This window comes from Passer domesticus, chromosome 4 (assembly GCF_036417665.1).
Source record: "Passer domesticus isolate bPasDom1 chromosome 4, bPasDom1.hap1, whole genome shotgun sequence".
NCBI lineage: Eukaryota > Metazoa > Chordata > Aves > Passeriformes > Passeridae > Passer > Passer domesticus.
In genome coordinates, this window is record NC_087477.1 from 13,134,925 (window position 1) to 13,161,171 (window position 26,247).

A 26,247-nucleotide genomic window follows, 5' to 3' on the forward strand; every position below is an offset into this window, starting at 1 on the left:
AAGATGGGAGGGGATGGCCATGTGGGTGTGAAGCTCAGCCAGACTTGCCAGCTTTGGAGCACGAAGACACAGTGAGGTGTGTCTGTGTATTTTAAACACCACCCAAAGTAAAGCACTGCACAAACTTGAACTTGGTGAACTTTAACTTGGCCAAACTTTGACTTATCCCGGCACAAGAGGGCACTTACTAAGGCATAGCCTGGAAGTTTTTAGTTTGGTATAGGGTGTATTTTGAGAAGAAGGTAGGAGAAAAAAGAGGAAGAAAAAGGAGAAAGGTACGTGGGCAACACCCTGGGCCCAGCGTGCCCTGAGCGGCCTGGAGTCCATGGCAGGGGAGCCCTCGGGGCTCAGGGCACGGCCTGGGCTCTGCTCCGCTCCCCTGGGGCTCCCGGGCATGGCTGCGCTTTGGTGAGCCCTGAGGGGACACACGGCGCCACGTGGGGTGAGGGGGACAGGCCGACATCGTGGGTAAGGGCAGGGGAAGGTGGGGCTGTCGGTCTGCCATGGTGGGCAAGGACACGCAGGGGAAACACTCTGCTGGTGTGTGTCGGGCTGTGGGGTCAGAGCGCCATTTTGTGTGGGGCTGTTGGGTCAGTCTGCCTATTTGTGTCAGGCTGTGGGATCAGAGCGCCATTTTGTGTGGGGCTTTGGAATATGCTGCCCTTTTGTGTGGGGCTGTGGGACACTTTGCCATTTTGTGTGGGGCTCTGCAGTCACTCTGCCATTTTGTGTTAGAGCAGTGGGGAAGGTCAGTGTTTCATTAGCTAAGTGTATGGTTCACTCCGCCATTTTGTGGCAGCCCATGGAGTCACCCCGCCATTTTGTGTCGGGCTGTGGGGTCACTCCGCCATTTTGTGGCAGCCCATGTATCACTCTGCCATTTTATGGCAAGCCGTGGGGTCACTCCACAATGTTGTGTCAGGCCATGGGGTCATTCCACAATGTTGTGTCAGGTAGTAAATTCCTCCCAGTGGTATTCTTTTGTGCAAATGGGGGTGCTGGATGTCCCAGGTTCTACTCTGAATGCAGTTCAGGAAATCTCTGAGAAAAGAAAGAAAATTACTTGTAGTATGTTTTATAGGCTTTTTTTTTTCAGCTAAGGAGATCTCTGAACAAAGGGCTGTTCCTTTGCTGACTGTTGATGTGCACTACACCCGATTTCTGGAAGAAGTACCTGTTGGTTTTCAGGACACTACACTTCCAGATTAACGCAGGTTCCTTTTGTCGTCTGCCTTTCAGTCCAGTGAATATTCATCAGTGATGCTGAGGCAAAATGAGTAAAGTCTGGTTTACTTCATACTACAGACGTAATTAATTATACAACCAATTTTAGGTCTATTTGTCCAAAAGATAACATTAGCTCAGAAAAATACACTGGGACCAACAATGTGCCTGTTTTCCTATTGATTTAATGAACTTTAGTCTTGGGACAGCAGGAACATTTCTGTTTGCCATTCTCCATCTTTTATTGTCTCCTTTCCAAGAACAGGCAGAGAATGTGTATTCCCATGGGGGGAAAAAAGCATCATAAGATTTAATTTAGCAGTTAAAGAACACAAGCTCCACTTCAGCATCTCATTCTGTTCAGAGGAGTACTCAGTAATGTACATGATTTTCTTTCTGTGAATCATAAGTCAAGGTCTTGAGAAGTGGAGGGTTTATGTCAAAGACAGGCTGGTGTGAAAAAACAAAAATGCTCTCTTTTCCTGCTTTATGCTTCCTGTTTTTGTCTCTGCTAAGCAAGCTAATAACAAAAAATACAAATACAGATAACCACAAGAAAGAAGATAAAATTAAGTACCTGGATTTGAATTAATGGTACAACAAAAGTATAATCCATGATATGGTTTAAAGTTATTCCACAAATTCCATTTGTTTCAGGTATAACCAGGGCAAGGTTGCTGAAGTTTACCTTGTGACTGAAGTAACAGAACTGATTAACAACTGTCATTGTGAATTTCCATAATGAGGGGAGAACAGGTCCTGAAATGTCATACTGATGTTGCCTGACAAATACTTTTTTATAATTCCTTATAAACATCACTATCTCAGTAAAAGTCAAGTATTTAATCACCTGAAATCAGTGCAGGCCATGACGTTTGTTGTCATTCCCTACATTTGCTTTAAAAGATCACTTATGAGCATTACTTGGCAAGGGCGTATTTATTCCTCAATAAATGCAGCTTGCTTCTGCTAGTTAAGCTGGCCCAGCATGGAACAGTGTTCAGGGGGAAGTCAAAGCCTTACTCTGAGTGTAGGACTGGTTCTACACCAGCAGTGTGCAGGGCACAGTTTGGAAATGGACATCACTAGTGACAGAACATTTGTACCAATTTGCCAAAATCCAAAGCCAGGGACTAATTCCTTTTAGATAACCCAGCTGCTTTTGTGGTTTTTGAGGTAGCTGGAGAAGGAGGGGAAGCATGGCCCTGTGAGAAGATGAAGAGCACCAAGCTGCGACTGCTGTCAGACTTTGAATGAAGAAATTGCACATTGCTTAAAAGGAGCATTTTTGGGACAGTGAACTGCATGCCATTAAATAAATGCTTCATATATCATAATCTAATTTTCTTCTAAAGTAACACAAGCTTCAAAGCTCTGAATATTGGCAAAACTTGAAGGGCATAACTAGTAGTGTCTTACCTTTGGGCGACATTCTGAAGTCTTTCTCTCACAGCATACTTTTTTACAGTAATTGGTTCCAGTTTTATTTTGGTTTTCATCATCAGATTCCATTACATCTTGTCACTCTGGATGGAGGGAATATAATTAGTGTTGATAAAAGGCATATTGGGTCGGTGGTGTTTATCTTCACCAAATTGTTTAGGCTCTCAAGTGACCCATAAGCGATCTCTTAGCAGACCCATTTCTAATACACCTAAAGAATTGGTCTCTTATTACTCTGTGGCTGTGGAGAATTGGAAAGAAATCCACAAAGAAGGATTTGAAAAAGTACAGAGGGACCACATGGCTCTGGCCTTCAGCCCAGGTGACTTCAGCATCTTTTGTCTTTAAATGTGATTTCTTTGAGGTTTTTACTGCTGCTAGATTTTTTTTCTCTCTTCTCTTTGCAAGAAAAAAGGCTGCATGATTAATTCTGTTTTCAGCATTGTGTGTGAAAGTCTGCTTAGAAAGCCCGTGCGTGGAATGGCAGCAGAGAAGAGCAAGAAGTGCCTGCTTTTTGTGAGGAGGAACACACTGTGCTGTTTCCCCTGCCACAGCCACAGAGCCCTCACCAGCAGTCATTCACTTCCTTAGCCTGTGAGTGTGCCAAGATCCAGGAGTTATCCCAGGTAATGAGCAAGCTGAGATGAAATGGTACCCTGTGTGGTTCCTGTCTTTCTTTCCCATCACTTTCTTACCCTGCAGCCTGACTGAACTTGAGGGGTGCTTATATTGAAGTCTGTGGAAAAGTCTCAGCAGCCTGAGATCCCACTGACATCTGTTTCTTTCTTATCCATGCCAGAGGCCAGCATGAGGACCTGTACTAGGAGACAGTCCTTGAAATCCAGGTAGAGTCATGTCTTCCCTGTGTTAGCTGTGGCTGTTCCTCAGAGGCACACAGGAGACATTTCCTGTAGCCTGATCCATTCTCACTGTCCTGTCTGCTTACACAGTAGCCCTCTGAAATACACAGTGTCTTCCCAAAGGCACAGGGTTCAGGTTGCCATTTCTTATCATTGTCTTCAAGTCCCATTTCATTGCTCAAACCCAGGAAATTCTGTTTAACTGGAAGATAGCTGTTTCTTGAACCAACATGAAGAAAAGTATCCACTTCTGACTTAGATCAGAAAAATATGGAAAATCCATTGCTTCCCATTGTAAATCTCTTACAGTAGTTAATATCTGAGTTAAAGGTATAAATGCCTTCTCTCTAGTTTGATTTTTTGGTCTGGCTACAGATTCCAGCTTTATGTTATTTTTATCCAGAAGACAAAGAGTCCTTTGGCACCTGCTGTTTTCCTCTCATGATTGTACATCTGTATTCCAACCTTGAATATTTTTTTAGAAGCTGAACAGATTGGCTCCTTAGAGTCTAATCACTTTATGGCACTTTCTCCGGTTCCCAAGTAGGAGCTGACGTTTTTTTACGCTCCTTCTCCAGATTTTCAGTAGACTGTAAAAAGTGTGGTCATCAGAAGTAAATAAAATATTCCAATATTAGTGTCCATCAAATGACGTACAGGAATATTACCTCCTGAGGAGAAAGCCCTGTGGGCTGCACTGAGCCTAGAGCATCCCCTGCTGCTCTGGGCTTGGGATGGCAATCCCAGGCAGGGAACTGGCTGTGGAGTTTGTGGTTATTTTTGTTGTTCTGTGTGAGGCAATCTTTTACTCTTTAGGTGTTGTTTATTCTTAGAAAGAAAAAAAAAAAAACCAGCAAACTAAACACTCAAGTTTGAAAATATCCCAGAAAAAGGATTTAATGTTTTCTCACAGTATTTCCATTCTCTGTCTCAATCCCTACAACCATTTTATAAAAGGTGCCTGTGCAAAGCAGAAAAAAGAAAAAGGATACAGAATAACCTTTCTCATTATATTTTATATCTCATAATATGCTCACAGCAGCCATGCCTATAATGTGTAATTGAGGAAAAATACACATGTCCTTGTCTGAGGATTATATTTTCAAAAGTCACTTTTCCCCATTTCCTCATTCCAGAGGGTAGGCTCTGTTGAATTCCCCCTAATTGAAATCAGAGATCTTACATTTATTCAGATATAGCCCTCAGGGTCTCATGCATAGCAGGAGTGTTTCAGAGGTTGCATTTTCCAGCAGAATATGTTGAAGATCTTGGAGGTGAGTAATCAGTGCCATAAAATAGCTGCTCCATTTCTATAGTTACAGGGAAATCTTCATTCTGGTTTTCCTGGTTCTAAGTGCAGCGTGCTGGTTTGTCACTGTGAATGAGGAAATTCACTCAGTCTCTCTTCTCATTCCAGAATTATTCAGGCAGTATTTGCCTAGTGATACTATTTCCCCAAGATCATTTATTTTACACTGTATTTTTTTTTCCACCAAGCACTTTCAGAACATATCAGGAGAAGCAGAGTTGCAGTGCAAGGGAGTCAGTACTGCTGGAAGCATTAAGAGCTTTGATAATGAGAGTAGGGCAGGTCTGAGAGTTTGTATTTCCTGCTGTGCACAGGTCCAGGTGAGAGACCCACTGGTGTAAAGGGGCATTTGGGGAATTACTGAGGCAGGTGTGACAGCAGTAAAGCAAGATTGTTCATTATGGGAAGAGTAGACAGAAGGAAAGCCAGTTCAGGTGTGAAGTTATCAACACTTTCATTGCATTCCCAGTGGAAAAGCCATGTCAGGGACTCTCTTCTGTATTGTCTCCCAAGACAGAAGACTTCCCAAGGTGTGAAAGTGTTTCTGGTGCTGAGATTTATCCTGCAGCGCTGTGACCTTGGTTTACCTTAGAGAAAGGAAGGAAAACAAAGGTTTTATTGTCCAGAATGCACTGCACCTACTCACCGTGCCATCTTTAGCATCTCCCACCCATTATCACCACGTTAGGTTTCTCCTGATTCACCCGCCCTCAATGTCTCACTCTTCCTGGGATTTTACCAGTCTTGTTCTTTGTTCTGTTCCCTTGCAGCTGGAATTTCTTTTCCTTGGGAGCAGCAGTGCTGTTCCCAGCAGGGCTGGCTGTGCACTGGCCCTGTGAGCGTGTCAGTTTTTAAGCGGTGCGGGTGTTTCCTGCTCTGTAATACGCAATAAACAGGTTACCCTCTGCATGGAAGATTAAATCCCTGCTTTTGTTAGCAAGTTGAAGCACAGGCTTTAGCTAAATTATCCCCAATGCCTTTGCCTGGCCATCTGTTTCCAACGGAAATGAATCTTGGGCTTTAATTATAAATCTCTTACGAATATTGTTTTTCTTTTCTTTTCTATCCCAATCTGCCCTTCTGGATATTGGTTGAACTCTGCCTGTGTCGTCTGAAAGGTGGGTGGGATCACCAGTGTGGCTCATGGTGTGATTCATTTTTTCTATTAGCCTTCCTGTTAATGATTTTAAATCTATTTATGCTCTTGCTGCAAGTTGAACCAAAAATCTGTGTTACCAAACCGTGTTCATAAATTTTTCTACAGATACATGTTCATTATGAGGCAGTCTAAGTACAAACATGTTAAACCATATGGAAAATCCGCCCCCATCTTGCTGAATTGTTCCAATGTTTAATTACCCAGGTTGTTAGAAGTGTGCACCTACTTTGTAATTGTTTTTATAATTCTAATTTCCTGGTTTAGCCCTCAGATCATCTTATAATTCTTTATATATGAAGGTGTGCATAGATTGAGACCAAACACAAAAAACTCCTGCTGCTCTCCAGTGAAGCATTACTCATCTCAGTAAGGATTTGTCATTAAAATGCTGTGTAGTTTATTCCTTTTTTTTTCCCCAAAGAAAGGGTGAAGTCATTCTCTTTATTTTAAATTAGATAGGGGACAGGGAGGAGGACACAGAGCACTCTGGGCTGATGTGTCAGGGGAGTCCTTGGTAAGATCCCCTCTGGAGCTCTTCTGTTTTTCCTGGGAGGTAAAGGGGAGGTATTCACATCCTGCACAGTGCAGGGCAGTGACTCCTTTTTGTGACCAAGAAAGAAAAGAAAAGCTCACTGAGTTACACATCCTGGCACCTTTTCCAGTCCTGCTGGGGAATTTGGCCCTTGCTAGTTGGCACAAGGACCTTGAGCAAGAGAGGAGCCTTTTTTTGCCAAGCTTTCCTCCAGCAGAGGCCAGCTTGCAGCAGCACGGCCTGGAGATGAGTCAGTGCTGGATGGACGTGGTAAACACTGTTAGCCCACCTCTCCAGAGACAGCTGCATTTATTGCTTCACCCCAGAACCTCTGAGCTGGCTCTCAGCCCTGAAATCCTGGGGTATGTGCAGGTCTTCTGCTCCAGCTTTTACCCCTGCCAGGTTTACTTCCCATCCCTCCCCCTCAGCTCTTGGCGCTTACCATCAATTAGGATCATTCTCTTCAGAGGACCTCCAGTTTAGAAGGGTGCCAGGTTGCCTTTTGATCCTCTTGAAGATGCTTTCTCTCCAGAATGATCAGAGTACCTTTTATCAAAACACACTTTATTCAGACGTTCTCATACCCATGGCTTTGTTTGAGCTACCACCACTGGAGGGATTTAAAAGCTGTGTAGAAGTGGCAGGTGGGGACACAGGTAGTGGTGGCCTTTCTGCCACTGTTAAATCAGCCCATGGGTTTTCTTCCTGTATGATTGTGCTCTGCTGAGTGCTTGCACAGAAGATGTATCTACAGGAAATGCTTCATACAGCTTTTAAAGGAGTCCTGAGAATGTTTTGCTAGTATTTTATGGAATGAGACAAGGAAGTATCTTCACACTCACGCCTTTCCCCCCCATTTCTCTACTAAGTTCAGCGAGTGAAAATTATTCACTCTGATTTGTTCTCATTCTTGCTCAAGCTGTCTTCTTCCCTGAAAAATACAATATTTCTTTCCATATTTTTCACAAATACTGTGGCTTGTGGCTTCTTCCTCCAGCATTCCTCACAGAGAAGTTTAGCAGCAGCTCCTGTGAGAAACATGAGACAAAAGGGGGGATTGTATCTGGTACCAGCTCTCTGCACCTCTGGGAGCCCTTGGAATAAGGGGAGATGCTCCAAGGATCGTTCAGCTGGACCTATAAGTGTCTGGGCTGTGAAATGTAGAATAATATAGAAGTAGGAGATGGAAGATCATGACAGAGTTCCCTTCAAATAAAGGCTCTGGCTTTGCACACAGCCTCTGGGAAAAAATACAGATAGAATTGGTTTATGGAGCAGGAAAGACGTTGATTCTTCATCCAGTTTTGAATAAAGAACTCTGAAAAACGGAAGCATTCGTGTGAATTTTTACATGAGGAGATGACTTTAATGTATTCTCAATCACTGTCTATGTGAATATTTAATACAAAACCAGATATTTAGGCCACAAAAGACAATCTAAGACACTTGTAAGTGTTATGATACAATGCTAGCAAAGTTACTCTCATAGTAACACAAATAGTTGCATTAAGCTTCCTGACCCTGGGCTTTGGCCACCTCTACTTTTCCATCCATAAATCCTCCTAAACCAGTGACCTCTGGGTGTTGATGGCTCATATTAGGCCCTCTCTCAGCCTTGGGAAATGAAGCTAGGAATATTTGTTTCAGATTTCCAGCTGCTGTGCCTGGGGATGGGAGAAGTGTGCTCAGGCTCATTAAACCTGCAGGACTTGGGAGCTGTGCCCGTGGTGACACCACAGACAATGTTCCACGTGAAACCCAAGCACTGGAACTCCTTGGCATGAGGCACATGAGCGCTCGGGAGCAGTTCCAGAGCCGACTCCAGCACGGCTCCTTGTTTTCCAGCTGCTGACAAAGAGGTGCTTTGGACAAAACCAGAAGTGAAACACGTGTCCTCAGGGAAGCTGAAGATGGAAATAGTTTTCATGTGAGGCATCACACACACATGGACTGGAGGCTGCTTTGGGAGTTTCTCCACAGACCTGACACTTTCTCAGAGGGAAAGCTGTGGGGAGCTGAGCTTTCTCCTGCCTGGAGTTTTGTGGGGAAAAGAAAATGCAGTGTCAGATGTGGAGTTCTTACAGAGGATAGTATCCTTACACATCTTCATTTCCCCAGGCTAACAGAGGACTGCTTTTCCAAAACTTGGATAAGCCAGCTATTCTACTGTACCATTTGAGTTGTTTCCAGCTGTAGGCAGAGATCGAGAGGCATTCTGCATGCATAAGGTGTATTCTGGATTCCAAAAGAAGGAGTCTTTCCCTTTAAGCTCGCTCATTTATTCAATCTAACACAACTAACCTGAAATACTCTTACTTCTTTTAAGCTCTGCTTCTCACTTTGCTTTTGAATTACTTTCATATAGAGTGTGAAATTCCAAGTCACTGCAAAAAAGCTGTCTGAGGAATATTCTTGGCAGTACTGCTGGCAGAGAGTACAGGAAACCTCACAAGAGAGTTGGTTCCAGCAGCACTGCCATCCACGTTTCACAGCTGCAAGGACACTCAGAGCAAATCCAAACACTGGCTTTCTCTTCAGCAGAACCACAGTTACCCAGGACACATCCCTGGAAACATTCAGGGCCAGGGTGGATGGGGATTGGAGCCACCTGGTCCAGTGGAAGAGTGGAAGGTGTCCCTGCCATGGCAGGGGGTGGGTTGGATGGTCCGTAAGGTCCCTTCCAACCCAAACTGTTCCATGGTCCTGTGAAAACACTTGCAGGCAGCCCCTTGAGCTGCTCAGCATGACTGCACAGGTATATTGGCCTCATCTGAGCATGAAACACATTTTCTGTTGCTGGTGCAAGCTCTTTAATATCACCTTATGTAAAATGTCCTTGAGATGGAAGGGGTCCTCAGCACCCCGTTTTGGCCAGGAGATTATCCCTCTGGAGAAGACACCATGGAGGAGCTGTGAGGCTGCCCTGGACAGGCCAAGCTATGGTGACTTCACAGTGGAAATAGAGAGGCCTTCATTGCAGCAGCCCCAAAATCCACAGGGAGTAAGAGCAACTCAGAACTGCACTGCTGAGTTTGTGTTCCTGGATGAGGCAGGACGTCAGCTCTGCCTTGGACAAGCTGTGCTGCAGCTTTGGGGCTCCTCAGCGTGCCCCTCGGGGGGAGGTGACACAGCCAGGGCTGGACACTGACCCCTGTGCTGGCATCCCTGCCCTGCTCTCGGGCCTTAATCTCACTTGGCCTGCAAGGCTGCAGTACAACTAGCGCTTTTTAAGCCAGTTCCTTTCAGAGTTATTTTGCTTTTAGCCAGTACAGGTGTTATTTATGTATTGGTTTCACTAAATGTTCTCATTTCTCTGCTGGAAATGACAGATATTTTTTTCTGATCCTGGCAACTGCAGTGACCACATAACCCCGAACTTGCTATTTAACCCTCTGGTGTTGATTTAGGTGAAACCACCAGAGAAGTCTCATACATTTTTAAAAAATAGCTGTGTAGCAGTGTGTTTGTGGATACTGTGAACTGTGACGTGTGGCAGGAAAGACTCCATCAGTAATTTTTATGCAGAACTCTGACTTATCATTTTCTATTATATAATGTTGGAATAATACAAATTTCTTTAGGCAGATTAATTGCCGAGTAAAATTTCAGACTGGAATAAAACTGGAATAAAAGTCAACCAATATGCTTCTGACAACTTTCCCAAATATATTAAACCTAAGGAAATACCCCAGGATATTTTATATTTAATATCTTAAGATATTTCATATTTAAGATATTTTAATATTCTAAGGGTATTTCAGAATAGGAACACCATTTTCTTGAAATAAATTACATTAAAATAGAAAATAACAATCATGTAGAAGGGCAGAGTATTAGCAAATACTTGATTGCACAAAATAATCCTCTAAAAATTTTCCTGATTGTCCTGACCTTTTCTTTTTGTCACCTAGCTGATCTGCATGCTATGAGTTACCAGCTGAATTGGGTGTAGAAACAATTAAACCCAGCTCCCAAGTCTTCCAGAATGAGTGGAGCAAAAGCAGACGACAGCTGGGAGATAGCTGTGCAATAGCATTCACTGTTCAGGAAACAATACATAGCAAGCTATAGAGACTTCTGGGGAAAACACTGGGAAGAGGGAGTATACTTTTTTCCAGTTATTATGTTATCTTCCAGAAGAACAGGTCACACACATACTATGTTTGTAGTAAGTAAAGTTAGCACATGGTAAAAGAAAGTCCTGTAAAAATGTCAGCATTCAAAGAAAATTATTTCTTGTGCCCTAATGCACACACACACACAAGACCAAGAATCAGCTTTTGTGGTAAATAGTAGCTTTCCTTAGGTTTTTATTCAGTAAATGTAAAATCTCTGAATTATGCCATATTGGTCAACTTACAAAACTTATAAAAAATCCCTTTTGGTCTCTTAATCCACCTGCTTTGGCAGCACACCCAGGCTGCAGAGGGCTGAGTGTGCGCTTCTCATGCAGGAATCACAACTTGGGTCTTGCTTATTCACTTATTTCTCACACATCCTACCCTCTTGCTTGTGCTTTTTTCACGGCTGCACATTTTTCAGAGACTTCAGTAAAGTTCCTTGTCAAGTATCAGTAAAGTATGAAAATCACTTAACTGATTAGACAGAGATATAATTTACTCAACATATTCAAGATCAAAGAGACCGAACAACCTTTTTTTGCTCCCAAAGTGGATTTAACATCACAAAGAAGGAACATATGGTTTCATCTTTTGCTAAGTTATTACTTTTATTCTTTTTCCTTTGCTTTTTTTTTTTCTTTTTTTGATGTAAAATAAATAATCTGTGCAGAAAATGGAAAATAATGGTGTAAGGACTGAAAACTCTAAATCAAGCAATGGGCCATAGAAGCAGAGCTGTGTGGAGGTGAAGGGTACCCTCAAGACTTACTTACATGTATCTGGATAATTTACTTTTGTTTTAAGAGACTGCTTGAGTCCAATTACAGTCACTTTGCATTGATGTAAGTGCCCCACTTGATTTATGTGCACAGTGATTGTACAAAATCACACACAGGTGAAATATTGCCTGACAGTTCCCTTGGAGCTCCAGAAAAGGTTTGCTCTGTACCATTTATTTTGCTGCAGCTTGGAAACTGATAGGAAGATGCAGATGGGATGAGTAGCTGGTGTGGGCATTCTGTATCTCCTGTTAGTGATGCAGGTTGCTGGCTCTGACTTCCCATTCCAGGGCTAAACCACAGGCTTGGCAGTGTGGGAGCAAGAAGAATCCGGGTGCCATGTGACAGCAGCACCTTTATGTAGCAAAAGCCCCAAGCAGCTCCTCAGGATTTGGTGGTGTGGAGTGCAATGGCCAAGGGAATGAGTTGGAACAGGCAGAAGTTGCCCTGCATTCTCCTCCACCACTTGTGGTGTGTTCTAATATTATTGTCATATATTGCATATAATCAAGAGTGGTTTTCCTGGGAAGCTGTGGGAGTTGTTAGTTGGGAATGGTGATATTTGTCAACAGTTGCTCCATCTCAGTAGGAGAAATGCTTGGAAAAAAAGTTGTCCTATCCCATTGAAACCCTGAGAAATTTCCAGGCAGGTGAGATGTAGAGGCACTCACTGGGTTACAAACTCTGGTTCTGCTTTACTAAAACACTTTGAGATTTTTGTTCAGTATCTACATGTGTTCAAAACGCAGTTTCACATCTTTGAAAAATTCCATTCCTCTTCCCTCCAGCAGTACCTTAGCACTCCCCAGGATCAGGCTCTTCCTGCTGGCTTGGAAAGCCATTTTACCCAGTGCAAACACCAACAGCCTTTGGAATAACCAGAGCTCCCATGACAGCTGCAGGCCTTGGAGCAGGTACGGCCTGCTGCAGGTGACACAGTCACTCACAGGGTGCACAGGTGCACACTCACCCACAAAACCCTCCGAAACCTCCATTATTGCTCAGAAACCATCAGCACAGATGAGTAAAACTACGGGGTTTTTTCATGGCTTGGCAGAAATCACTGTAAGGACTCTCAGCATGCAATAATATTTTCCCCTTGGAGTTTGGAGAGTAAGAGAGCTCAAATCCTGTATTATTCTGGGCAGCTGTAAAGGAAAGTATTTTGTATTGCTGGAATTGCTGGAGCGTGTACTTTAAATTGAAAGTGCTCACCGAACTGAAGTGGTCTAAATTGAAATTACCATGGTTGGTCACGAGCTTTAATACTTCCACTAGTTTAAAAAAGGAGAGGGGAAATGAATACCAAAAAATACAAGTGTAACACATATACACTCAGTCTGCTATCTTTGCACTCTTTTGGCAGGGTGATTGTTGTACATTTTATCCATGGAAAGGGAATCAAGCCCTTGTTTAATTCCTGTAGTGTTCCAAATATTGCTACTGCAACGATGTCTCATCAAATGCCAGCGGAACAGCTTTTGAGTTGATGTGAACTGTCAGGGGTTCTCAGGCTTTCTGGTTTTCACTGTATTGGTGACTAAGTCATTAAAGTCTAAAGCTAAAGGGAACTTCTGCATGTAGCCACAGAGACGGCATTCAAAAATACTTACAGCCAAGAATAATGCAAAAAGAGAGAGAATGAATATACAAATGGTGGCTTAAATGCTTTTATTGCTTTGGTTTCTCCATTTCAGCAGCTGGTACGACTGTTAAGAGTCCTTTTACATTAAAAAGAAGGGAGAGAAAGAGAAGAGCAGGATATCTGGGGGGAAAATAATAAAAGAGAAAACAAAATTGTAGCTTTTGGGACAGGAATTATTCTTTCCAAGCACAGCAATTGAAATGGGTCATAAGTGGGTCAAAGAAAGATGACTGTGGAGAGCTCCAGCAGATCCAAGGTGTGCCTGTTCTGTAATTGTAAACTCTAATCTCGCTGCCTGTTCTGGGGAGGTGCCCCAAATGCCGTGCTAATTGCGAGTGACAGCTGTCCTTTGGTGCTGCTTCCCCCGCAAAGGCTGCAGGCGATCAGATGACCAAGCCTGCTGCTCTGCTGTTCCCAGCTCCTCCTTCTTCCCTCCTGCCTTTTCCTTCAGCTCAGAGCTTTCCTCTTCCTCTGTGCCATATAAGGAACACCAGTTAGCTTTATCTACCCTGGCTGCCTCCAGTAGAGGGAAAATGGTAATGCTTCATGTTTCTTTCATGGCCCGACATAAATCTGTCACTTTGAAAAATAAAAAGATGGAGTTAAATTAATTACTCTCATATTGATTCCACTTGGCCAGATTCATTAGGCAATCCTATCCCTGCATAAACCCCCAAATACCGCTCTGGGTAAAACCTGGCAGAGAAATGCATCAGACTCATTTATATTTCATTGTTTTAAGTGGTTTCCTCTGTAAATATTTCACAGATGATGTATATATTGAGGTGAATGGCAAAGCAGAAAACTTCAAAAAACCTTGACTGCAAACTTCCAGGGTTCCTGTTAGGGTAACCTTTCTTAATCAGAAAAGAACTAGCAGCTCTCTCCTAGCACAAGCTGATTGGATTTTTACAAATGGTGAGTAATTACCTAAATACCAACACTTACACAAATACTTGCCATTAGCAAACTGCATTAATTAGTTGCACACAAGACTCTGCTGGTGGCTTACCTGCACACAAGTCTTATTATTCACATAAACATCTATTATTTGAAGCAAAATTGAGCTCCTATGCCAGGATGTAGAACAGGAGAGGTGCCCATTAATTTCTTCCATGCCTCTAACACTTGACAGCAAAAGCATTAACTTACTGTTTATTTATTATTATTACTGTTCCTTTACACTTCAGCTGGTTCAGAGAGACCATTGTGCTCCAAATGTGTAAGTTACAGAGAGAATGGGGATGGCTCAATGTGAGTAAAGCCATAGCAGCTCACAGAGTAGTGACCCAGGAAGAGTGTCGTGTGGTAATTGATAGCAAAACTAAACATTAGACTTGTAATCATGCAGGAGCCATCAAAATTAATTGCATTTGAGTGCAAACTGTTGCAAAGCTTAATCTCTTCAGGGGAGGATTTGTGGAAGTGCAGTATCCTTCAGGGAGCCATGCAAATCTGCATTGCAATGGCCTTTTTCCTGAGGTTTCCTCAGGGATCACAGACAATTTATAGCAAGGCTGTATTTTTTTTGTAGTCACACTGCCTTTACCAGCTGCACAAATTCTTCCTTGAATGACTACATTCCACAAAAGCTTTACAGAAAATGCTGGGATTCTTATTTTCATTGCCTTTAGTTGTTCTGCAGAGATAACTTCTCTCTAAGAAATACCCAGAGAATGCAGGTTTCTGGAGGGAGAAGAGCCTGCATGTTTGTCCTTTCCACTGAGGGTATTTGGAAGATACTGTTACATCTGCCTGCACATTGTATGCAGCTGAAGGGGAACAGTGCTTGTGATTGCAAAAGAAATATTAAAAAGAGCCTTGACTTGTTGTGCCTGTGTTGTGTGGGACTGGGTACCCAAGGCCACATAGACCAGAGATTTAATTCCTGCTCTTATCTCTTCTCATGTTGCTGCCTGGGAATTCATTGCCTTTATCAATACAGAAAAATAAGCTCTTTTTTTTTTTAAAGCAACAGCACAGTAAAAGAAAGCAAATCATGACCTCATTTGTTGGTAGCAGTAGTGAGATGAACTGAGCTCTGACCTATTTCTCCAGAGTTACAATTATCTGTAATAACGGTACCATTTTGCTTCTTAAATCCTGGATTATTGTAATTTGGGATTTAGAGAAGTTACTCTCTCTGCTTACAGACCTTGGTCCTTCAGGGGCAAGCCAGCCTGAGGGATGAATGAATACACATGAGGGAGCAAAGACAAGGCAGGGGATCAAGCCAGATGGAATTGGCAATTTTCATTTTAATATTTTATATATATAATTTAAGAAGCTGTCTATGTAATCAATATAATTGTGTTTATTTCCACGTACATATAAATATATGTTTATTCTAATATTTTTATATGTATATAAATGAAAAAATGTACTTCTCTATCCATATGTGTCCCCACATCGAATGATCTAAACTGGGGTCATGTGGTGAGGGATCTGGGTTTTGTTCACTTGTCTGGCAAACTTCACTTTGCTGAGACATGATCAGCCTCTCTGTGCACCATGGGAGTGATAAATATAAAAGACTTGAAGAAATCAAGCGCTTAGATATTCAGAACTAAACCCCATGGCAATAGAAGTTGACACAGCTGCCTTTAAATCAATTTAATACTTGCTTAAATCAGTGGTAGGAAAGTGAATTTCATTGTGTGAGGATCTGGTATTTATAATCTGATTTCATTTTTTATTTATTAGCAGTGTATACAACCTTAAAGAACAAACATTTTTTCCCCATGAGTTTTATATTTATCTGTATCCTCGAAATGAACAGAAAATATGTTCATATGTTTTCTTCAAGTCAGATTTCCATGGTAAATTTTTAGCCTTCAGAATACACCATGGATTCAGGGGGTTCCTGGCCATGGTTGTGTTTGGTCAAAGCTGGACTCGATGGCCTTGAAGGTCTTTTCCAGCCCTGGTGATCCAAGATTCCACAGCTTTTGTTGTTTCACCGCTCAGGGTGCTGTGAGCAGCATTTGCAGCAGCGTTGTGTTGGTAACAAGAAATTGTGAGTCAGGTTCTCACCCAGCACAGCACCAGCTCTAAACCTGAGTTTTCAGCAAAAAAAGCCCCAACAAAACAAACCAATGAAACCAACTCATGTCTCTTTATTTACCCACTGCTTTCTGCCTCGTCTTCAGCTTTGTCCCAGCCCACAAACACTGACAAAACAGATAACACCAGGACTCTTCCACAGTTATGTGCCAAATGCTAGAAACTGAATTCCCAGTTGTCACCAAGAGCAGTGCACTGACCATTCAGGCCACGGATTTCACGGCAGTTTCACTTAATTTATTCAATCCTGCTGGTTTTGCCTGCCTTCAGTAGAACAGGAAATCATTCCCTTTTTAGTCACAGATCCACTCTGTAGAAGGGGATCACATAAAATGGTTGTTCAGGGCTGGATTTTCCTCCAGAGCTTTTCGTCTGCGTCAGGGAGATGCCACGAGCACCACCCACGGAATATCTGGATTTTGAAGAGCCCTGCCATGCCCACAGGAGGCTGAGGTGGGGCAAGGATGAGTAAACTACAGCTGCAACTGCTCTTTGTGAGGGGCCTCGTGTGTTTGGATTCCTGTGTGAAGTCAGGAAGTTCTCCTGATGGGGAATGGTGCTGGCTGAGGTTTTGAGGAAGACATCGGCCTCAGTCAGGGATGCAGGGAGAGCACAAGGGTTTGGTGGAAAACAGGGGACATTTGGGCTGAGGCAGCTGACAAAGCTGAAAAATTGCTGCTGTTGTTTAAATTACTGTAACAAATTTTACATCTTTCCCATCCAGGTAGCAAAGAAGGGATTGACGTTGACACTGATGGGAAGGAGATAGTGCCGTGGTTTGCCCAAAAATGAGGCAGAACATTTTCTTTCCTTCTGAGGGATATGCATTGGAAACAGGCAAAGGTGGGTGCCTTGAAGTCACAAGAGAGGTTTGCTGTAAAAATGAGGCCACACACTAAAATCTCCAGCACTAACTCCAAGAGTAAATCAAATATTTTCCTTATTCCTTAAACAGAACAGCTCAGCAAATGCATCAGAAAAAGCAGATGAGCAATTGAGCCAGTGTTGGTTCACAGCTGTCCAGGGAATTTCAGGTACTCTTGGAATCTTGTGGCTCCTAACTCTTGGAATCTTGTGGCTCCTAACATTTCAGTAATGTGCATTTCTCACATAGGACTTTCTTTAGAATTTTCTTCTTCTTTTTGTCTACATACTTTTTTTTTTTTTTTGTGAGAGAAAAGTATGTACATTAAGACACCTTCCACTATATGATCAGGTTGTTATGGGTATTATCATAATTAATTACTTTAATTTCCCTTAAAATATATAGCTAATTTCAAGGTCAAAAAAATTAATAAATGGCCAGTAACTAACAATTACCCAGTATATCTTGAAATAAAATTCCGAATAATATCAAAATAGATCTTGTTACAGACTGAAAATTGTGAAGTTGGTTATAAAGATTTCACAATGGATAAGAATCACTAGCCATGCAATAATCTAAAACATACAGACAAAAATATGTGTCCTTTAGTATAGCTGTAATACAAGTACTAGTTGCCTTTTACATGATTCAATGTTTAATATTAAAGTTTCTGGATTTTACATCAAATCCTGGATTATGAAGAGTATTCCATAGGCATTTTTCAGCTGTTTATCTCCACTTTGCTACAACTGTAGTAACAGTAATTTGTTGCTAAGAAAAACATAAATACATTTGGTACAATGTTGCTTGTTTGGGTTTTTTATTGTTATTAAAACTTAGAGATTTGTTGTGACATTACTGCATCTTAAAAACAAAAACAGATTAACTTTATAGAGTGGTAAATAGTTGGTCAGTTTTGAGTAAGTTTTGAAACTAAGAAATTTTGGCCAAAATAGGAGAAGGTTTTACATGATTGAAACCAAATATGTTTAGAATCTCTGTCCAGCTCCGCCCTCTCCTCCCTTTTTCCATGCTACCTCAAATGTTAGTCTAGGAAGAACTGGAAATAAAATTTCTCTTTACCATCTGTTATCTGACATTTGGAAGAAGTCCTTATTTGACTAGTAATGAGAGAATCAGGAGCAGTTGGGCTATAAATCATTATCCTCAAATTTACAAATTTACATTTTTAAAGGCAAAACAGATAATGCCCTATGTGGAAGGGGCCACATCCCCCAAGAAGCAGAGGCTCATCCGAGCATTCAAATACCAAACAGATGGAGAAACCTTTCAAGGGAATGTACAGAGGGGAAAAAAAATTGCTGAGGAGTACAAGGTAAGAGGAGCTCAACAGGGCCACAGAAAGTGTTAATGACCCAGGGATTATCTGTTCCAAAACTACATGGAAGACACAACTAGGAAGGAGAGGGTTCTCCTAACACAAACATCCAATGAGGAAATAGCATACAGCAACATGGGATTATCCCCCAAAAGATGAAATTGGAAAGGATTTCCCATCCTAATTACGTCAACGTTATAAGGATCAAGTTTAGACAAAATATCCCAAAGCTGACTTGACAAATTCGCAGAGGAAGGAGAAAATCAAAAACAGCCCCAGATGTTGCATGTTACGGACGACTTCGTATGGATGAGTCATATGTGTTATGTAAGCAAAGGACAGGGAAGGACCACGGGAAGGTCACCCAGGAGCTCCTGTTGTGCTGGGCACTGGCAAAACACGGAGCACAAGAAGAGCTCAAGCTCTGAGCCAAAGCTGGACAAGTGCAGAATGTGCCTGGGGTGTGCCTGGGAAGGAGTTTTGCTGTGCAGTGGGAGGGCAGTGAGGAAGGAAGAGAAGTCTGGGCTCACTGCAGAGCTCTGATGAGGAAGGGCTGTGGGAATGGCCAAGCAAGACAGAAAGGAATAGCTGGGGACAGGGTGCTCATAGGCTTCCCCTGGGGATGTGTGAGGATGAGGAAGGAAAGTGCTGGCTGGGTCCTACCTGGTGGCAATGTTGTGTTAATCCAGTGCTGGTTTTAGGGATTTGTGGTGCTGTGGTACATCAGAAGGTGATAGCTAGGCAGATGAAGAGATATGTACTTTTTTTTGGGGCAGAAATAGAGGAGGTAGATCTCGCTGACTGCAGCAGATTGTGCTTTCAACAGACAGGAACAGCCTTTGGGTAAGAAAGCTGTGAATAATTTCTGTGTCTGTTTCTGCATGCTGTGTCAGTTGCTCATAGGAGATGAGTAACATGCCCCAACACTGTCACATCTGAAGGTTATGCTGTGAAGGTCCCCTCCAAATCCCCACTTCCCACCCACCTAGGGCACAGGAATTTCTCTGTGTGTAGGAGTGCAGAAGGCCCCCTGGCCATAAGAGGTGACTGTGTCTGTTTCTGTACATGAGATACACTCTGTACCCCGTGGGAGTGAAAATGGAAGGTGGTTCTTCTCCAGACATCCAAAGGGAACATTCTGCCTCAGCTGTGGCTCTCCTCTTTCCGTCCTTCCTATGGATTTTATTTGCTTGCCCACTGGAGAAAGGGAATAGGTAAGAAAAGCCTAATTGAGGCAAGATTAATACAGTTCCACTGAGAATAAGGAAAAGATTTATTCTCTCCCTCCCTTCTACACATGTCTTGCTCTGGACCCTGCCTCGCCTAATATATGTACCTTTATTCATTTACTTCCTGCTGGTCACCTGGGAGAAGCTTTTCTCCTGGAATTTATTGCCTTGGTTGCCTTGTTTCTGTCCATGCTCATAGTAAGATGTAGTGAATGCTCATGTATCTGTCTTATTCTCAGATGTGAGTGAAAGGGATTTATCTATGCTGAAAAATATGTACTTTTGGCTTGGTGCAGCCAGGAGTTACCGTAAAGAAAACATTGAAACTGGAGCCTCTGAGCTGGCAAGAAACGTAAAGCTTTGAAAGAGTGGGACCCAGAGGAGCTGCTGAAATAAAGCATCAGGTTCTGTAGGAATGGGCAGCCTTGGGATCCCACTGCGTGCTTTTCTCTCTCTGAACCCGCTCTCACCTTGGGCTGACAGCGTTAGCAGGTGGCGGAGGAAGGAAATGCTTCTTTCAAATACCTGTTTGATGAAAGGCTGTGAGAGGAGACGAGGGGAACGTGGCAGCACAATTTCATTTATGTGTCATTGACTCGGGCAAGGGGAAGGAGGATGGGCCAAGCCCTGCATGCTGTGTGTTCTTGCTAAGCTTGTCCTTGAGACTGGCAGACCAGAAAGTCCTTTACAGCTCTCTCTGGAAAGAACATATTTGAAGGTCACCCTGTGGCATTGCTGTAATATTTTACCCAGCAAAGAAGCATCTTTACCCAATTGCCAGACTCTCAAACCTATCATTGGCATTACTAAGCTTGTAACAGGCTCTCAGCCTTTTTCCTCAACAGCTGCATTTACTGAATTTGTCTATACTTTTCTATATTCAAAATGTCATTTTCATTTTTACTTTTCAGTAGAGCAAGGCAGCTGTCCTTTGCTTCTTCTTATCCAACCTGCCCTTGACACTTTACAGCTTCACACCTTGTCAAACACAAAAATCCTGATACAAAGTGCTTTTGGGGTGGCGTGAGTGATGCTCCTGCTGCTCCTTCCCAAACTGCTCCAAAGCTGCCATGGACGGCATGGGGACCCAAAGCACATTTAAAAAGCTCTCAGTGTTTCAGCTCTGCTTGCCAAATGAATCTTTCCACACCTTTTGCTTTCCATTCTTTAAAGTACAAGTTTTCACTTATAGTCACTGCTGTCACCTTTTCCTTCTTCTCTTAGCCCGTGCCTGGGAATGAAGGGAATGCTGTTGAACAGAGCAAGGAAATGAAAACAGCATTATTTATCTTGCTGTACTGTAGCTTTCATTTCCTTCAAAGCCAGGCTGCTTTTTAACCTGTAGTTCTCTTTTTTTTAGCCCAAGCTTGTGGTTTTGGGGGCATCTACTCAAAGGGTTTTTATTAAGTTCTCAATTGTCACTTCCTTCAGTTTAATTCTATTTTCTCTCACACCTCATGTTCTTTAAAATTGGTTTTGGCTTGTGGAACTGTCTCCTAAACACCAACTAAAATATACTGTTATTTAGTGCAGGAAATGGCTTCTTGTGTTTGGGGACTCTTCTGTAATTGTAGAAATCCTGAGGCTGTTTCAGCAGTAGAGGCCTGAGGCTGCCATCAAGCTACGGGTAGTTACTTGTTCCTCCATTTAGTGCTCAGGGATGTTCTTGTTGAAGAAACTGAGGGTCAATTCCTTTTTGTGCTTCAGTTTGTAGAGCTTTGTTCAAGACAGTGAGTGTCCAGTTTGTTGTCATCATGATTACCCACGTTTTTTTATATTTACTGATATTACTTCCCTTTTACCCATTTGCTTCTGGCTCCAAGCAGTGATTTAACATTTAATTTATAAAGAACAAAATCAACCAAACCAACCTCCGAACACCACCAGATGTAAGTGCTGGTAACCTAGATGGATACAGGCTAACCAATATAAAATTCCAAGTGGTTTTATTTACCCACTGCAATAGAATTAAATTGCATCTTCCCTTTTGTTAAGCAGCTCCTCGATGTTTCTCTTGCCTCCTTGACTCCTGCTAAGTTATTTTTGCCTTCTCTTTCCTGTTTTTACTTTTTCATTCTCTGTCAGTTCAAGGGTCTCCCTACCAGTGTAACCTTGGCTCACCATATCATGAGAACTATCCAAGATGCCTTAAAACTTTTTACACAGCCAGTGGGGCACTTCTGGATTTCTTCTTTTCCTGTGGGACGGGGAGGATTTCTATTAGGATCCTGAAGCCCAGCCAGGGAAGCAAACTGGGCTTGTGCATCTCTTCACTGGCTTCAGAACTCCCATTAGTTGATATGTGCATTGAACTAATTTTCTACCATTTATTTGTTTCCCTGTGTGAGCACACTGATCACATTTAGTACCTTTTTGGGGAAGGGAAATGAGGTGGTAATTTGGGAGTTATTTCTGAACAATTATGTTCATTTTAAATAAGAAATCTCTGTTGCTGCAAGGAACTAACAATTGTTTTCACCTCAGGAATAGTCAGTAGTATTTGAAAGTGATTTCCACTGATCCATCTCTAAATGAAGAAGTGGCATTTCTCCTCTCAATCTGAGACCAATGCAGAGAATTTCTCTTAATCTTCCCTGAACCATCCAACCTCCCAGACTAATAGTTGCAATCGGGCAGTGGGCAGGTCACAGATAGCAGCCCTGGGGGATTGTGGTGACTGTGAGTAAGCAATTTCACGGCAATTTTACTGCAAGACAGGTCACCCAGAGACATTTTAACCTCGGCAATTGTTTTTCACAGTGCCAGTGACATCATGAAAGGAGCCAAAATTAATTCCTTTGGACAATTATAAGCAGAGATTGCTCTTGACCCTGATGTTTATGGGGTGCCAACCATCAGGAGAGGTTATATGGGTCTCCAGAGCAGCCCTGCCAAAACTTCGGAGAAGTTCCAAAATGACAATAATTCATGACTTCATTGTGCATGGCTAATTGTTTTTCCTGAAAGAAAAGCTCATGTTTGGCAGGATTCTTTGTAACAAGAAGATAGCAAAGGTTGTAAATCCCTGGACAGCTATTACTGCACAATCTGATGTGGTAACTCATATCTATCTCCCCTGGAAACACAGTAATGTGCTGCTAAAGTCAGGGGAAAAATGGGATTTGGAGCCTTTGTGAGCTGCACAGAGAATTCTTAGACTGTTTTTAAGAAATGATTTGTTAGGAAATAGAGCAGTATGGTATTGATCAGTGTATGTATGTGCAATGTGTGTGCAGTGCAGTGGTCTGCAAGTTGGCTAATGCAAAATACACTAGGTAGAATGCATTGTTAAAAACACAGTGAGGACAGAAACACAACTCTTTCCCACAGAAACAAATTACTTCTATCACTGTATACAAATGAGCACAGGTAAGAGGGAAAATATTGATGAATCAAAAATCTGGTGTACTCTACTCAACCAGTGTTCCAACCCAAACTTTCTCTTCTCTCATGGACAGGGAGGGAGTCTCTTCTTTTGGACAAAATCCCAGTTAAATCTTGGCTGTCTCTAGTTGGATGTCTGAGCATCTAGTTTCCTTATCACTTGGAAACAACTGTTAAGAGATGGGCTTGACTTTGTCTTGCTCAGATGATGGTTAAATGGGACTTGTGGTGCCATAATTTATCACAGTAGATATAGTATTTTTTTTTCAATTTTAAACAGGCATAGAGAAGGGCTGATAAGATGTCCCCCAAATAATAATTACAATCTGATTTAGACATGTAATTTTAAGTAATGCATAGAATTGGTCTTTACCATATTTAAAAAAGAGAAAATCCAATCTGGAAAGCTGCCAGGGGGATGGAACAGCCTGATCTGAACAGCTCTGAGCAGCCATTCAAGGATGACAGGGAAAGAAAAACCTGTCTTCTGATCAGAGCCCAAAACCAATGACTGAGAGAGGATGCAGCTGCACTCTGAACACAGAAATTCTATTAACAGCATTTGGGGACAAGCTTAATGGAAATTAAAGGATAACAGTGGAGCTGAACAAATGACTCCAAGCTGAAAATGGGTATGTGTGGGCTGGCTACAAAGCAAAGTTTTCTAACTGATAATGTTGTATTGGCTTGGAGTAGAATTTTAATCTGATTAGCAGAGGAAGGTGAGAGGGGAAGATGCCCAGATGGCTGATATGGCCCAGAAACATCCTTCTGGTCCTATATGTTCAATTCCTGTATGCCTACAACAAAGACAAGGCCCGTGGGCAGGCTGACCTGCAAAGGAATCGAGTAAAAAAAAAAAATGGGAAAGAAAACCAAGTAGCTCGTAAATTCCTTGCTGAGATTTTCTGTTGCCTCAAGTGTTGTCATTCACATTGCAGTTTCATAGATTCAACCCTTTCTGTTCCTATCAATCTGTTTAAAAAGAAGTGAACTAGCAAATGCTCAGTTAGGCACATGCATTTGTAAATTAATTCAAGACGGGGCAGCGAGCAAAGACATCTTCTCTGGTCCAGGGTCTGCTTGTGGAGCCCTTTCATTCCCTATTGCTATTTTCCTGAACAGCCTCTTCAGTTTTCATGATCCTCAGGTAGTTGCCAGGCTCTCAGGTAACCTGTCCAGAAGGGCTGGCTGGAAAGCCAGCAATTAATGCCAGGCAGGGTGAGCCCAGGCTCCCCTAAGCCAGCAGCTTCTTGGGGTGAGCTCATCAGCTGCTGGCAGCACTGACACGCTGCCAGGGGCTCAGCAGGTGCCCGTGCCTGTCCCCCTGCACACACCAGCCCAGCACTCTGCCTGCAGGCACCTCTGAGCTGGGCCAGCACCTTGGGCACGCTGAGAACTGGAGAAGAGCAGCTGCTCGTGTCTCAGCATTCATTTCTTGAGCAGCTCGCCTCCTGTTCAGTCATTATGCAAATGGGGAGGTATTTCTACCTTGAATCTCCCCAGTTCCTTGTTATTCCATTCACTTAGCTTAGTGTAACCTCAATTTTCAACTTGAGAAAGATTTCAGCTGACAGGCATTATTTCTAATGCTCATAACTTCAACTGTGGCATTTGCTTACAAATAATTTGTATAAAAGCATATGCTTCCCTTTTATAGAGACACACGAGATAATTCCATTACCAGGGGTTCAGTTATTAAACATATTCATCCACCTTAAAAAAAAAAAAGAGTCTGAATGGCAGAGCAAATGTGCTGTACTGAGGAAAGATGTTTGGGACGGATACTCAACCGTGCTTGTTAAGAAAAATACACTATGAGAAAATGTCTCAACTAAGTGTCTTTTTCACACCAGAAACTTGTAATATTTCTAGGGGCACTCCAAAACTGGCACAATTGGTAAAACCCTGGTACATTAATGGTACTTGGTAATTTTAATATTTTTAATCTTTTTTTTTTGCTTTGAAAAGAAATGAGTAAACCTGGACTGTAGGTAGAGCAGAGAACTGTGTAGAACCACTTCACTTTAATCATCTAGAAAATACCTTTTCCTCTTATCAGAGGCTTCAAGGTCAAGTAGATGTCTTCTTATTTTTCAGCTGAGATTGGGAAGGTGATGAGAGAAACAACACAACCAGAATCCTGTCTCCACAACCTGATGTGAAGAAGAAACCTTACATCACAGATCAACTCATTTTTCTGTCGATGATAGATGAAGGGTGAGTTTATACATGAGCTGTTGTTGTTTATACTTCCAGGGATGCTAAATTGCAAATGCAGATGAGGGCTGTATTTTGACGCTTGGGAAACAGCTTTGTGAACCCTTTGGCAGGGCTGTTGAACTAAACACAAAGCTTTTATCTCTCTGAATCTCTCAGGGCATATTAATCCTTCACTTAGAGGTTTGTCAGATGAAAAGCTGCTTGAATGGTTTGATTTTTTTTGATTGTGTCTGAGTTGTATTGCTGCTGTGTACAGATCCCATAAAGCCAGAGCTAGGAGTCCCGGGAAGCTCCTGTGGAGCCTTTGGGACGTGCAGGACACGGTGCTGCCCTGCTGCTGCTGGGGGCTGGGGGAGAGCCCAGCAGCTGCAGCTTCACTGAGGAGCCCAGCAGTGGGGTCTGGCACACAGCCCACTGTGTAGGGAGGGGTTTGGGGAGGGCGAGCCAGGCCTTTCTGTGCACATGGAACCACAGACTGCTTGGGGCTGGAGGGACAGCTCAGCTTGTTCCCACCCTTGCCATCAGCAGGGTCACCTTTCATAGAGCAGGCTGCTCCGAGCCCCGTCCAGCCTGCCCTTGGACACTTCCAGGCATCCAGGGGCAGGCACAGCTTCTCTGGGCAGCCTGTGCCAGGGCCTCACTGCCCTAAGGGTACAATTTCCTCCTGCTTGGCATTTCCTTCTGCTGTCAGAGACTGGGGCTGGAGGGGCTGGTGATTTGACAGCCCCATGTTTCTTATGCTCTTAGGCTCGTTGGATCCTACAAATCCTTACTTACCAAGCAATCTTCTCCCATGTAAGTAGCTTTGAGCACTCAGGAAGTACAGGAATCTTTATCTGAGCATCAGAGCCACGTTTGCTATGAAACAAAATAGGTCACAGTAATTTTCTGTAAGGATTTCAGTTGACAGAGCCACACCAAAGGTGAACTGGTTCCTGTGGTTGGAGGGGAAGCCTGCTTTTCTATGCCAAGTCCTTTGCCAGCCATTCTTAAAGCTTGTCCTACCCAGTTATTCTACACAGAAAGGACACTCATTTTTTCAGCAAAGTGGGAGAACAGCAGCCTAATTTAA

General features: G+C 42.7%; 2 long non-coding RNA genes across 4 annotated transcripts in view; one reads left to right on the plus strand and one right to left on the minus strand.

The window, feature by feature from the left end:
• Positions 1 to 776: 776 nt before the first annotated feature.
• The window catches only part of LOC135298486 (uncharacterized), a 32,024-nt gene continuing 6,553 nt past the window's right edge, over positions 777 to 26,247 (plus strand). Inside the window, exons 1-7 of one of the 2 annotated variants that reach the window (XR_010360499.1) lie at positions 777 to 953; positions 3,108 to 3,293; positions 15,226 to 15,318; positions 16,860 to 16,978; positions 17,091 to 17,169; positions 18,196 to 18,336; positions 25,053 to 25,172. This is a non-coding gene — a long non-coding RNA (uncharacterized LOC135298486). The remainder of the gene's footprint in view (positions 954 to 3,107; positions 3,294 to 15,225; positions 15,319 to 16,859; positions 16,979 to 17,090; positions 17,170 to 18,195; positions 18,337 to 25,052; positions 25,173 to 26,247) is intronic. The other variant, XR_010360500.1, reaches the window with a different exon arrangement.
• LOC135298489 (uncharacterized) lies at positions 4,736 to 8,272 on the minus strand. 2 transcript variants are annotated; one of them, XR_010360503.1, is made up of 3 exons: positions 8,048 to 8,272; positions 6,970 to 7,073; positions 4,736 to 5,423 (listed from the first exon to the last, which is right to left on the minus strand). It is a non-coding gene; the product is annotated as an uncharacterized LOC135298489 (long non-coding RNA). The 2 variants fall into 2 exon arrangements; XR_010360504.1 differs by lacking the exon at positions 4,736 to 5,423 and adding an exon at positions 6,320 to 6,594.